Source organism: Scyliorhinus torazame, chromosome 7, assembly GCF_047496885.1.
Source record: "Scyliorhinus torazame isolate Kashiwa2021f chromosome 7, sScyTor2.1, whole genome shotgun sequence".
NCBI lineage: Eukaryota > Metazoa > Chordata > Chondrichthyes > Carcharhiniformes > Scyliorhinidae > Scyliorhinus > Scyliorhinus torazame.
Window position 1 is genome coordinate 71,121,195 of NC_092713.1, and position 13,177 is coordinate 71,134,371.

At 52.8% G+C, this 13,177-nt stretch overlaps 1 long non-coding RNA gene across 1 annotated transcript in view; it reads right to left on the reverse strand.

Moving 5' to 3' along the window:
- Window positions 1-872: 872 nt before the first annotated feature.
- LOC140426312 (uncharacterized) overlaps window positions 873-13,177 on the reverse strand; it is a 45,463-nt gene continuing 33,158 nt past the window's right edge. The window contains exons 3-4 of the long non-coding RNA XR_011948181.1: window positions 2,870-2,997; window positions 873-2,627 (exon numbers count right to left, since the gene is read on the reverse strand). This is a non-coding gene — a long non-coding RNA (uncharacterized lncRNA). The remainder of the gene's footprint in view (window positions 2,628-2,869; window positions 2,998-13,177) is intronic.

The following is a 13,177-nucleotide window of genomic DNA, read 5'->3' on the forward strand; positions in this document are numbered from 1 at the left end:
AGCCTATACCCGGAAAAGTCCCCAAACTCCCTGAGGATCCGCATCACCTTGGCATCCCCCCCACTGGGTCCGCCACATACAGTAACAGGTCATCGGCATACAACGAAACCCGGTGTTCCTCCACCCCCCCCGGACCAGCCCCCTCCAGTTCTTGGAGCCATAGCCAAAAGCTCAATTGCCAATGCAAATAGCAAGGGGGATAGGGGGCACCCCCGCCTCATCCCCCGGTACAGCTGAAAGTTTTCCGACCTCCTCAGATTCGTGGCCACACTCGCCACCGGGGCTTCGTAAAGTAGCCTAACCCAACGAATGAACCCCTCCCTGAACCCAAACCTCCTCAACACTTCCCAGAGGTACCCCCACTCCACCCTATCGAAGGTGTTCTCCGCGTCCATCGCCGCCACTATCTCTGCCCCCCCCCTCCACTGTAGGCATCATGATTACGGTCAGGAGCCTCCGCACATTGGTATTCAGCTGTCTTCCCTGAACAAAACCCATCTGGTCCTCGTGAATCACCCCCGGGACACAGTCCTCAATTCTGGTAGCCGACACCTTCGCTAACAGCTTTGCGTCCATGTTGAGGAGAGAGATTGGCCTATACGACCCACACTGTAATGGGTCCTTGTCCCGCTTCAGGATCAGCGAGATCAGAGCCCTGGACATCATCGGGGGTAGGGACCCCCCCTCCCTCGCCTCATTGAAAGTCCTCACTAATAAAGGGCCCAGCAGGTCCGTGTACTTGCGGTAAAATTCCACCGGGAACCCATCTGGCCCCGGTGCCTTCCCCGCCTGCATACTCCCCGGCCCCTTAGTCAGCTCCTCCAGCCCTACCGGTGCCCCAAGCCCAGCCACCTGCTCCTCCTCCACCCTCGGGAACCTCAGTCGATCCAAAAATCGACGCATCCCCCCCCCCCTCCTCCATCGGGAGCTCAGACCTATACAGCCTTTCATAAAAGTCTCTAAATACCCCATTTATTCCCACCGCACTCCGCACCGTGTTCCCCCCTTTATCCCTAACTCCCCCAATCTCCCTCGCTGCCTCCCGCTTCCGAAGCTGGTGCGCCAACATCCGGCTAGCCTTCTCCCCGTACTCATACACCGCCCCTTGCGCTTTCCTCCACTGCACCTCTGCCTTGGTGGTCAACAGGTCGAACTCGGCCTGGAGGCTTCGTGGCTCCTTGAATAGTCCCTCCTCGGGGACCTCTGCATACCTCCTATCCACCCTTAAAACCTTCCCCACCAATCTCTCCCTCTCCTTCTTCTCCTTGTGGGCCCTAGTGGAGATTAGCTCTCCCCTAATCACCGCCTTCAGCGCCTCCCAGACCACCCCCACCTGCACCTCCCCATTATCGTTCGCCTCTAGATAGCTTTCAATGCACCCCCGGATCCGCCCGCTCACCTCCTCATCCGCCAGCAAGCCCACATCCAGGCGCCACAGCGGGCGCTGGTCCCTCTCCTTCCCTAGCTCCAGCTCCACCCAATGCGGGGCATGGTCTGAGATGGCTATGGCCGAATACTCCGTGTCCTCCACCCTCGCCCAGCTGCTGTGCCAGGGGCTGTTTAGCACAGGGCTAAATCGCTGGCTTTTAAAGCAGACCAAGGCAGGCCAGCAGCACGGTTCGATTCCCGTAAGAGCCTCCCCGAACAGGCGCCGGAATGTGGCGACTAAGGGCTTTTCACAGTAACTTCATTTGAAGCTTACTTGTGACAATAAGCGATTTTCATTTTTTCATTTTCCGGTTGGGAGGGTACAGCAGGCCACCACAAAGCGGGTGATGCTCTGGGGGGTTGTATGCAGTGCACCACCAGAGCGGTCCAGGTATTGGAACAGCATTTTGATTAGTCCGCTCAATGACGCGTGGGTGGTAACGTGGACCTCATTATGTCGGGTCTCCAGCCTCCGTGCTGGCATCATCAGCCAGCACCTCAGCAGGTATCCCTTATCTCCCAAGAGCCAACCCGCCACACTGGAGTGGTCCTCAAAGACCCCAGGGACCTCTGCGTGTCTCAGGATGTAGCTGTCATGCACCCTCCCTCGGAAGCATGCACACAGGTGTATGATCGGGAAGTGGTGGTCGCACACAGGTTGAATATTCAAGGAGTGGAACCCCTTCCTGTTAATGAAGGGTGCTTCTTGATGCCCCAATGTGCGCAAGGCGACATGCGTGACATCAATTACCCTTTGGACCTGGGGCCTCCTGCCGATTGCGGAGAATCCTGCAGCTGGGGCATCTTGCAGGGCTTGATTGATAAAGTCTGATGACCTCATAGATGCACTTGTAGGCTATAACTTGTGAAATGTCGCACAAGTCCCCACTCGAGCCCTAGAATGAACCAGTTGCTATAAGTTTTGGGTTACAGTGGCCTTCATTGCCACCGGGAGTGGGTGTCCTCCTCCTCCACGGGGTGCCAAGTCCGCGAGGACGTGGCAAAGGTGCTGCACTGTCTTTTTGTTGAGATGGAATCTCCTGCGGAACATCATCTCCTCGAAAGACCAATGCCGCCTGTACACCTTGGGCCATTACTGATGTCCCCCTCTGGTTCCTCTCTGGCATCTGGCTGAAGGGCTACCACAAGCACCGCGTGGCCATCCTCTGTGGGACCAACATCACTATCCGTTTTGGTATCTATAAGAATTGGAGGAGGAGAGAGACCATCAATCAGATTGGGCTTCCATCAGCATCGGGGTCTGTCCTGAAAGTGCTTGGGAGGACAAACAGCTGTAGTTACCCCTGTTATTTATCTCCACAATATTTAAAGATGGCTTTAAGACCTCATGGACGGAAAAGTCCCTCACAGGCCCCCCCCCCCCGCCCGAACCACCACCCCCTCACCCCACCCCCGCCCCTCCCCAGCCCAGGCTACTCACCTCCTCAGTTTCCGTCAGCGCCAGTTTCACTTTTTAAAAAAAGGAGTATTGAACGACGCCCGTGTGATTTCTCGCTGAGGAGCCGGTTAATTTCCAGAAGGCCATTACATTCGACTTCAATCTCGCGACTGAAATGGAAATTAATGCAAAAGGGGCTTAATGAGAGTCTCGCAATCTTTGGGTGTGACCCAGAACTCGCCATCGGGAATGGGCCTGTTAGATAACAAACTGATTTGAACCTAGTGCAAATCTCAATTTTGGTCTTTCCCGCTATTTAATCGTCCAGATCCATGCCGGGCGCAAGGTAGTGGTTAAATCATGCCTCTTGAGTCCTAAAGAAGGCAAGTTATCCTTTATAAAACTCTGATTAAGCCATAACTGGGATATTACATCTAGTTCTGGTCACCACACTTCAGGAAGGAAATGAGGGTCCTTGAGGAGGTGAAGAGGAGTTTGACCAGAATGGTTGCAGACATGAGGGATTTTAGCTACAAGATTGGGTCAGAGAAACTGGCATTGTTTTTCCTGGAATAATGGAGATTGAGGGGAGATTTGATAGAGGTATATGGTATCTTAGATTAGGATAAATGGTCGGCACAACATCGTAGGCTGAAGGGCCTGTACTGTGCTGTACTGTTCTATGTTCTATGAAATTATGAGAAGTTTAGATGAGGTAGACAAAGAAAAGCTGTTCCCATCAGTTGATTATACAAGGACTAGAGGACTCAGATTCAAGATTTTGGGCAGAAGGGATGTGAGGAAGAATATTTGTACTCTGTGAGTGGCAATAACCTGGAATTCACAGTCAAAAGGGTGATGGAAGTGGAAGCAATCAATGATTTTAAAAATAAATTGGATGGTGACTTAAAGGAAATAGACTAACAGTGGCAAATGTGCCCAGAAATACTATGGTGATGGGTGAGCCATACAGATGGCATTTTAGAAATTCCAGAGGAATAACCATATGATCAAACTCCTGCTTTCACCTGAAACAAATTGAGGTAGATGATGATGGAGGGCATGGCTTCAATCCACAAATTTCACACCGAGTTGCAAGGCAGTACTTGCAAGTGCGGAATTTTGTTCGGAGACAGGTCCCAGGCTACCCGCTCCTCCCACTAAGGGGGCTACAGGACAAGGTGATGTCAACAACAGGAGTTGGGGAGGGGAAGGTCTCAGAAATATATAAGGAACTGATGGAGTGGGAAGGGGTTCCAATAGGGGAGGTGAAGAGGAAGTGGGAGGGAGAATTGGGAGGGGAGTTGGAAGTCGGGTTATGGGAGGAGGCCCTGAGGAGTGTCAATGCATCCTCGTCATGTGCCAGGCTTAGCCTGATCCAATTCACAGTGGTCCACAGGGCTCATGATCGTAGCCCGGATGAGCAGGTTTTTTGAGGAGGCAGAGGACAGGTGTGGGCACTGTGGGGGTAGTCCTGCAAATCGTGTGCCCATGTTCTGGCCGTGTCCGAGGTTGAGGATGTCATGTCTGAGGTCCTGGAAGGGAGGGTGACTCCGAGTCCAGAGTCCGGATGCAATATTTGGAGGGTCGGAAGATCTGGGAGCCCGGGGGGGGGGGGGGGGGGGGGGGGGGGGGGGAGACAGGCCGATGTTTTGGTCTTTGCTTCACCGGTGGCCCGGAAATGGATTCTGCTGGGATGGAGGGATTCGGAGCCTCCAAAGTCGGGGGTTGGGTCAGTGACATGCCAGGGTTTCTTAGGTTGGAGAAAATCAAATTCACCTTAAGGGGTTTGTTACAAGGGTTCACTCGGAGGTGGCAGCCGTTCATCGACTTCTTCAAGGAAAACTAGACTGTCAGCAGGGGGTGGGAATTGGGGGGGGGGGGTAAAAAGGAGGAGGCATGGAAGTGACGAATAAGGGTAGGAAAACCAAGGAGAACCGTGAGATGGAGTAGTTACATGGATCATGATAGTTAGGGTTTATGTTTGGAGGGAGATGGATATGTTATTGTGGATTTTTACTTTTGTGTTTGTTCGATCTCTTTGTTTAAAATGTTAAAATTATAAATGCCTTCATAAAATATTTTCTAAAAAAAAATTTTTTTATACGGAGTTGAGTAGCATAAGTTGGGGAAGTGAGGGGGTGGGGGGGAGGATTCAGTCAGGCCCACTGTCCTACAAGCAGATCCTAGGCCGTCCTGGGGCCGGGTGGTGATAAAGCAGGCTGGTTAGAAGGCCCATCTTGAATCTCTGAGAATATTCCAGTTACTCTGGAAGCTGTTAGGCCCTCTCGCCCTTGCCTCTCGTACCCCCACATCTGGTCTCAACATGTCAAAATTGAGATCCCCACAATCCCATGCCCCATCATTTCTGCTATAGATCCAACATGCCAACCCTCACCCACCCCCCCCCCCCCAATGCTCTCATATCCCCTCATGGCTCTTCCATATATGACAATGAAAAAGACTCCCATTCATGAACCCATGTAAAGCTTTTAAATTTCCTCAAGTGGGTACTCTATTATAAAAATAAACTTGTATTCAGAACCCATCTCAAAGACGGCTATACCTATAATAGCCAGTTTAAACTATCACTTTTAACCTATTAACTCAGATCGCCTGCTGAAATAATTGTAGCTTTTGAAATTCAGTCAAACATTCATAATGACATAATAATAGTGATGCACTATAAATTACAATGAGACGAGAGTAGAATGTAATCAAGGCTTTATTACACAGAGATGTGTGGCCTCCTACAGCAGCTTACGAAATGGTTGCTGTTCGGAGAGCGCACACATTTATTCTCGTCCTCCTGGGCGGAGCCAGCAGGCAGGGATCTACCCCCGTACCTGTAGTACAGGGGTCTTACCGTAATACCCATATATACAATATAATACAACAGTGGTGATTACCACATTCACCCCCTGTTAAAAATGAGTCCAGCGGGGGTGGTGGAAAACTATTTACATACAGATTAGTTTTAAAATTACAGAGGTTACAAATTTAGACGACCGGGCGCCTTGATCCGTCGTTGAGAGCGCCGCAGTGCTGGTGGCGACTCAGGCGTCGGCTTGGTCTTTGGTGACTCCGGTAGCGTGTTGAAATCCTCTTCATCCCTGGGTGGGAGCAAGTGGAGGACGGATTGTCCTGGAGCGGGGGCTGCGCCGGGAGAGGGGAGGGTGGCGCCGGGGTTGGGGGGGGGGGACGGGACCCAGCTGGTGCCAGATCCCTGAGGGAGACTGTGTCTTGGCGGCCATCGGGGTTCGCTACGTAGGCGTACTGCGGGTTTGCGTGGAGTAGCTGTACTCTCTCAACCAACGGGTCTGCCTTGTGGAGCCGCACGTGCTTGCGGAGGAGAATGGGTCCTGGAGCTGCCAGCCACGTTGGGAGCGAAACCCCGGAGGTGGACTTCCTGGGGAAGGCAAAGAGACGTTCATGGGGGGTTTCGTTGGTCACGGTGCATGGGAGCGACCGAATGGAGTGAAGTGCGTCGGGGAGGACCTCCTGCCAGCGGGAGGCTGGAAGATTTCTGGACCGTAGGGCCAGCTGGACGGCCCTCCAGACCGTCCCATTCTCCTCCCTCTCCACCTGCCCATTTCCCCTGGGGTTGTAGCTGGTCGTCCTGATCGAGGCAATACCCCTGTTGAGCAGGTACTGGAGCAGCTCCTCGCTCATAAATGAGGATCCCCGGTCGCTGTGGACGTAGTCGGGGGAACCGAACAGAGCGAAGGTGGTGTTGAGGGCTTTGATGCCGGTGGCAGAAGTCATATCGGGGCATGGGATGGCGAAGGGGAATCGGGAATACTCGTCGACCACATTAAGAAAGTACGTGTTGCGGTCGGTGGAGGGGAGGGGCCCTTTGAAGTCCACGCTGAGGTGTTCAAAGGGGCGGGAGGCCTTCACCAGGCGTGCACGGTCTGGCGGTAGAAGTGCGGTTTACACTCCGCACAGACCTGGCAGTCTCTGGTGATATCCCTGACTTCCTCGATGGAGTAGGGCAGATTGCGGGCCTTAATGAAGTGGTAAACGCGGGTGACTCCTGGGTGACAGAGATCGTCGTGCAGGGTCCGGAGTTGGTCCACTTGTGCACTGGCACATGTGCCTCGGAACAGGGAAATGGGGGGCTCGTTGAGCTTACCGGGGCGATACAAAATTACGTAATTGTAGTTGGAGAGCTCGATCCTCCACCTCAAGATCTTATCATTTTTGATCTTACCCTGCTGTGTGTTGTTAAACATGAAGGCAACCAACCGTTGGTCAGTGAGGAGAGTGACTATCCTGCCGGCCAGGTAATGCCTCCAATGCTGCACAGCTTCAACGATAGCTTGGGCCTCCCTTTCGACAGAGGAGTGCCGAACATCGGAGGCATGGAGGGTGCGGGGAAAGAATGCTACGGGCCTGCCTGCCTGGTTGAAGGTGCCGGCCAGAGCGATGTCTGATGCATCGCTCTCGACTTGGAAGTAGAGCGCCTCGTTGACCGCGTGCATCGCGGCCTTGGCAATGTCGGCCTTGATACGGGTGAAGGCCTGGTGAGCCTCGGCCGTCAGTGGGAAAGTGGTGGATTGGATGAGTGGGCGGGCCTTGTCCTGTTTGGGACCCACTGGGCGTAATACGAAAAGAACCCCAGGCATCGTTTGAGGGCCTTGGGGCAGTGGGAGAGGGGGAGTTCCATTAGGGGGCGCATGCGATCGGGGTCGGGCCCTCGAACTCCGTTCTGAACCACATAGCCGAGGATGGCTAATCGGTTTGTGCTGAACACACACTTCTCCTTGTGTGGCGGTGTGGAGAAATTTGGAAAGGTTAGCGGCGTGGTCCTGCTGGTCATAGCCGCAGATGGTGACATTGTCCAGGTAAGGGAAAGTGGCCCGCAGCCTGTACCGGTCAACCATTCGGTCCATCTCCCGTTGGAAGACCGGGACGCCGTTGGTGACGCCGAAGGGAAGCCTAAGGAAATGGTAAAGGCGGCCGTCTGCTTCAAATACAGTTTATGGGCAGTCTGCCTTACGGATGGGGAGCTGGTGGTAGGCAGATTTCAGGTCCACTGTCGTGAAGACCCGGTACTGTGCAATCTGATTGACCATATCAGATATGCGTGGGAGGGGGTACGCGCCGAGCTGCGTGTACCGATTGATGGTCTGACTGTAGCCAACGACCATCCTGTTTTTCTCCCTGGTTTTCACCACTACCACTTGGGCACTCCAGGGGCTGTTGCTGGCCTCGATGATACCTTCCCGCAGCAGCCGCTGGACCTCAGACCTGATGAAGGTCCTGTCCTGGGCGCTGTGCCGTCTGCTCCTGGTGGCGGTGGGTTTGCAATCCGGGGTGAGGTTTGCAAACAGGGAAGGAGAGTCGATCTTAAGGGTTGCGAGGCCACGAACAGTAAGGGATGGTAGGGGCCCGCCAAATTTCAGGGTTAGGCCCTGGAGGTTGCATTGGAAGTCCAGGCCGAGTAGCAAGGCAGCGCAGAGGTTGGGAGGACGTAGAGCCGGAAGCCGCTGAACTCTATGCCCTGTACGGTGAGGGTGGCGATGCAGTATCCCCGGATCGCCACGGAGTGGGATCCAGAGGCCAGGGAGATTCTTTGGTTAGCGGGGTGTACCGCGAGGCAGCAGCGCCTTACCGCATCGGGGTGGATGAGGTTCTCAGTGCTCTCGGAGTCCAGAAGGCAGGATATCACGTGCACGTCGACCTTCACCTTTGTCGAAGCGGTCGCGAGGTTGTGCGGTCGAGGCTGGTCGATCGTGACCGAGGCGAGACGCGGCTGGTGGGCGGCGGTTGCAGGCGATGAGCGGCCCGATGAGGTGCCCGATGGGCAGGGGCCTGAGGCGGGTAAGATGGCGGTGCCCACAGGCCGCACGTGCCCTGGGGCAGGCAAGATGGCGGTGCCCATTGCTTATGAGGCAAGCAAGATGGCGGCACCCATGGGCCACACGTGTTGTGAGTGGAGCAAGATGGCGGCGGCCACGGGCCGCATGTGGTCTGAGGAGAGGAAGATGGCGGCGCCCACTGGCCGCACGTGGGGGGTGCCGGGACAATAGCGGCGATTGAGCGGGCCTGGCGAAATGTCCCTTCTTGCCACAGGCCTTGCAGAGCGCGCTCCGCGCCGGGCAGCGCTGTCGGGTGTGTTTTGCCTGTCCGCAGAAGTAGCACTTGGGTCCCCGGGGTTTGTTGGCTGCCGCGCTGCGCAGGCATGGGGTTGGCTGAGGGCGGTCGCTGATGGGGTCCACGATGCATGGGGGGGGGCCGTGCGGTCAGGGGCATAAGCCCCTACGTTGCGTGAGCGGCCGTGAGCGAGAGCGCTAGTTTCTTGGTCGCCGCAAGGTCAAGCGGGCCCCTTCTAAGAGGCGCTGGCGGATGTAGTCAGACCCTATGCCTGTAACGAACGTGTCTCTCATTAGCAGGTTCGAATGTTCAGTGGCCGAAATGGCCTGGCAGTCAGTCTCTCACCAGGACGAGCAGGGCACGCCAGAAATCTTCCACAGACTCACCGGGAAGTTGGTGTCCCATGGACAGGAGGTGCCTGGCGTAGATCTTGTTGGTCTGCTGAGCGGAATTCTCCTTCAGTAGCGCCATGGCCTCTGCGTAGTTAGGCACGTCCTGGACGAGGGGAAAAACATTGGAGCTCAGCCGCGTGTACAGAATCTGGTGCTTCTGTGCTTCTGAGATTTGGTCTGGCGCAGACCCGATGTATGCTTCAAAGCAAGCTAGCCAATGTTGGAAGTCCTTTTTGGTGTTGTCTGCTTGAGGATGCAGCTGTAGGCGATCCGGCTTGATGCAGAGGTCCATCTCTGAAAAATCTCTGTGTAATAAATTGATGCACTATCAATTACGACGAGACGAGTGTCGAATGTACTCAAGGCTTTATTACACTGAGATGTGTGGCCTCCTACAGCAGCTTACGAAATGGCTGCTGTTCGGAGAGCACACACATTTATACTCCACCACCTGGGCGGAGCCAGCAGGCAGTGATCTATCCCCGTACCTGTAGTACAGGGGCCTTACCTTAATGCCCATATATACAATATAATACAACAGCGGTGAGTACCGCAAATAGCCCTTGCAAAATGTCAACGAGAAGCTCAATAGAAAGTGCAAGAACAAATTGTGATGTATTTTTATAACCAGATGGCCTGTCAGTCAAAGCAGTCTGGCAGAGGGTTTTGTTTTAAACTTTCACTGATAGCTTCAGGTTTTTTTTACATTTAAAGAACAGAGCTTTGGGGCAGCACGGTGGTGCAGTGGTTAGCACTGTTGCATACGGCGCTGAGGACCTGAGTTGGATCCCAACCCTGGGTCACTGTCTGTGTGGAGTTTGCACATTCTCCCATGTCTGCAAGGGTTTCACCCCCACAACCCAAAGAGGTGCAGGTTAGGTGGATTGGCCACCTTAATTGGAAAAAAATAATTGGGTACTCTAAATTAAAAAAAAAATACTGCTGCTTCATGGCGCCGTGGACCCGGGTTCGATCCAGCCCCAGTTTACTGTCTGTGTGGGTCTCACCCCCACAACACAAAAAGATTTGCAGGGTAGGTGAATTGGCCACGTTAAATTGGCCTTTAATTGGAAAAAAAAGAATTGGGTACTCTAAATTTAGATCTTAATTTTTTTTAAAAAAAGAATGGAGGTTTTTTAAAAAATGTCTGTTTATTAGAATTTTCTATTTTTCATGCAAAATTCACATCAAATAAACAAAAGCAGAAAGCGTGGAAAGATAGCTGTATCAATGTACAGCAGGTATAACACAAAACAATAGTCATTACATAATTGGGAAAAAATAAGGCCAAATGAATCAGGGACCAAATCACCAACAAGTTTCTTCCAGAGATAAGAGAACTGTCTGCACCCAAACAGGACAGAGGCAACATTACAGACCTACACGTCAACCTTGGCGACAAAACAAAGTGACAGAAGAAGAAGACATTACCCCGATAACCCCGGTGCTCAGGGGAAATTGGGAAACTCGTAACAGCGCAATTTGAACTCTTCTCCTGTCTCCCAGATCAAAGGCCAAAACAGATCACCTGACCACCAGTCCTCAAGAAAGTACAACAGGAAATAGTGGGGCCAAGAACCAATAGGAATATAAATCGGTCCCAATCGTAAAACGAGGGAAACCCACTCTGGAACAGGAGACTGTCAGAGTGACTCCCAAACTGGAGAGCGCCCCGGGAGGGAAGGCCAACCAGCCCCACCTGAAACCAGGGCCCCTCCCCTGCCAACCAGCCCCACCTGTAACCAGGGCCCCTCCACTGCCAACCAGCCCCACCTGTAACCAGGGCCCCTCTCCTGCCAACCAGCCCCACCTGTAACCAGGGCCCCTCTCCTGCCAACCAGCCCCACCTGTAACCAGGGCCCCTCCCCTGCCAACCAGCCCCACCTGTAACCAGGGCCCCTCCCCTACCAACCAGCCCCACCTGTAACCAGGGCCCCTCCCCTGCCAACCAGCCCCACCTGTAACCAGGGCCCCTCCCCCCCACAACCAGGACCACTCAAACAAAGAAAGGATTAGGCCACCCAAAGGCCAGCATAGGTCCGTATCTGAGTGTCCATGACACCAAGGCTCACCATCCAACATCACCACAGCAAACCCTCACGGACACCATTAGCAGTGGTGTCCCACTGAGACCCACATCAGGAGAAACAACAGACTCCCCGCTAAAGGGAAATCCAACAAACCCCAATCCTCAACGAGATTATACACAGTCTGCCTGGGCTTGAAAAAGGCGCAACCAAAGGTTAAAAATAATTCTGACTGTGGGGGACCTTCCTCGAACATCGGGAAGACCAATCTAACCTTACTACCCACATCTCTGTGGGTACCCATGCTGGCTCTGTTCATCCTCTCCCCAAGGATATATTACGATAAAGGAACTGTGCGCAAATACCGAAATCAATGTTCAGCTTAACATGATAAAACCTTATTAAATCAAGATAGTCAAGTAAGGACCAGGATAACAACTGAAGAACGTGGCAGTCATCAGAATAAAGGCCACTCCATGGCGCATGATGAAAGTAGACGTCTAGGATAAAGCAGGATCTGAAATGGAGAGCATCCTTCAGGATCTTTCAAGCATTCCAGCGATCGGAACATGAACTTCACTACTTCCGACATGTCAACTCGACTGAGTCCAGCTGGTCAACTATCTAGGCTTCAGCAGGGGGGCACGGCTCGGCCTGCTCAGGCAACCTAAACCCCTCTCAACCAACATCAGGAACAGGACCACATAGAACCAGAGGTTACAAGGCCAACACTGAAGAATGTGGCATTCATCAGAATAAAGGCCACTCCACTGGCGCATGATGAAAATAGACGTCTAGGATAAAGCAGGATCTAGAACGGAGAGACACTTCAGGATCTTTCAAGCATTCCAATGATCAGAACATGAACTTCATTACTTCCAACATGTCAACTCCCAGGCCTCGGAGATGGGATTAAATGTGCTCCATTGAATTTGAGCTGCCCAGCCTCTAGATTGGGATTCGCGAAACATGGCAACCAGTTCTCAAACACGGCTGGGAACATCTCCACCACCTCACCGGAGACACAGGCATGACTGGGCTCCACACTGGTTCTCCTTGCAACAGGAACTCAACCATGTGGAGGCCAGCTTCCACCAGAGACAGTGCTCTCTCTGTCACTAGAATCTCCTTGTGCGCTACCACTGCCTCCATAAAGATACCTCCCAACTCTTAAAAATGGGTTTTAATGTCCTGCATCGCAGAGCCAAGGCCATCAAACAGATCACCTTCACTACTGATGTGTTGGGTGCTCTGCTACACAGACAAACCAACACGGTTGCGAATAGTACAACTCAGTTTTATTACTAACATATATTTACAGTGGTAAACTGGTTACTGAGGTTCGATCATAACTCTTGAATCTGTGGACCTATTCCTAACACTATCTTGGAGTGGCACTCAGCACATGGTGGATGTCGGAGTTACTTGCTGTGCACTCTGTGCCCTGAGCTGTCTCCTGCTGGAATGAGCCGGAAGTGTCGTGTTCCCTGTTTTGTAGTGTGTATGCTCTTGCCTGTGATTGGCTCTGGTGTTGTGTGTTGATTGGTCCGTTGATCTGTCCACCAGTGTGTATGTATGTTTGTACCATGATGTTTACCTGAATATCATGACATCCCCCCTTTTTTACAAGAACATGTGCCTATGTGGTTATAAATAGAGAAGTGTACTGAGTGCAGCTGAATGTGTGTGTGCAATATCTACAGCATGTGCATGGGGCTAAACTATATACAAGGGGCGATGTCGGGTGTGACGTAGCAACGAGGTTGTACCATAAACAAAGAACTGGGAAATGTTGAACGACAAAACAAACTCCTGTAACGACAAGGAAGAAC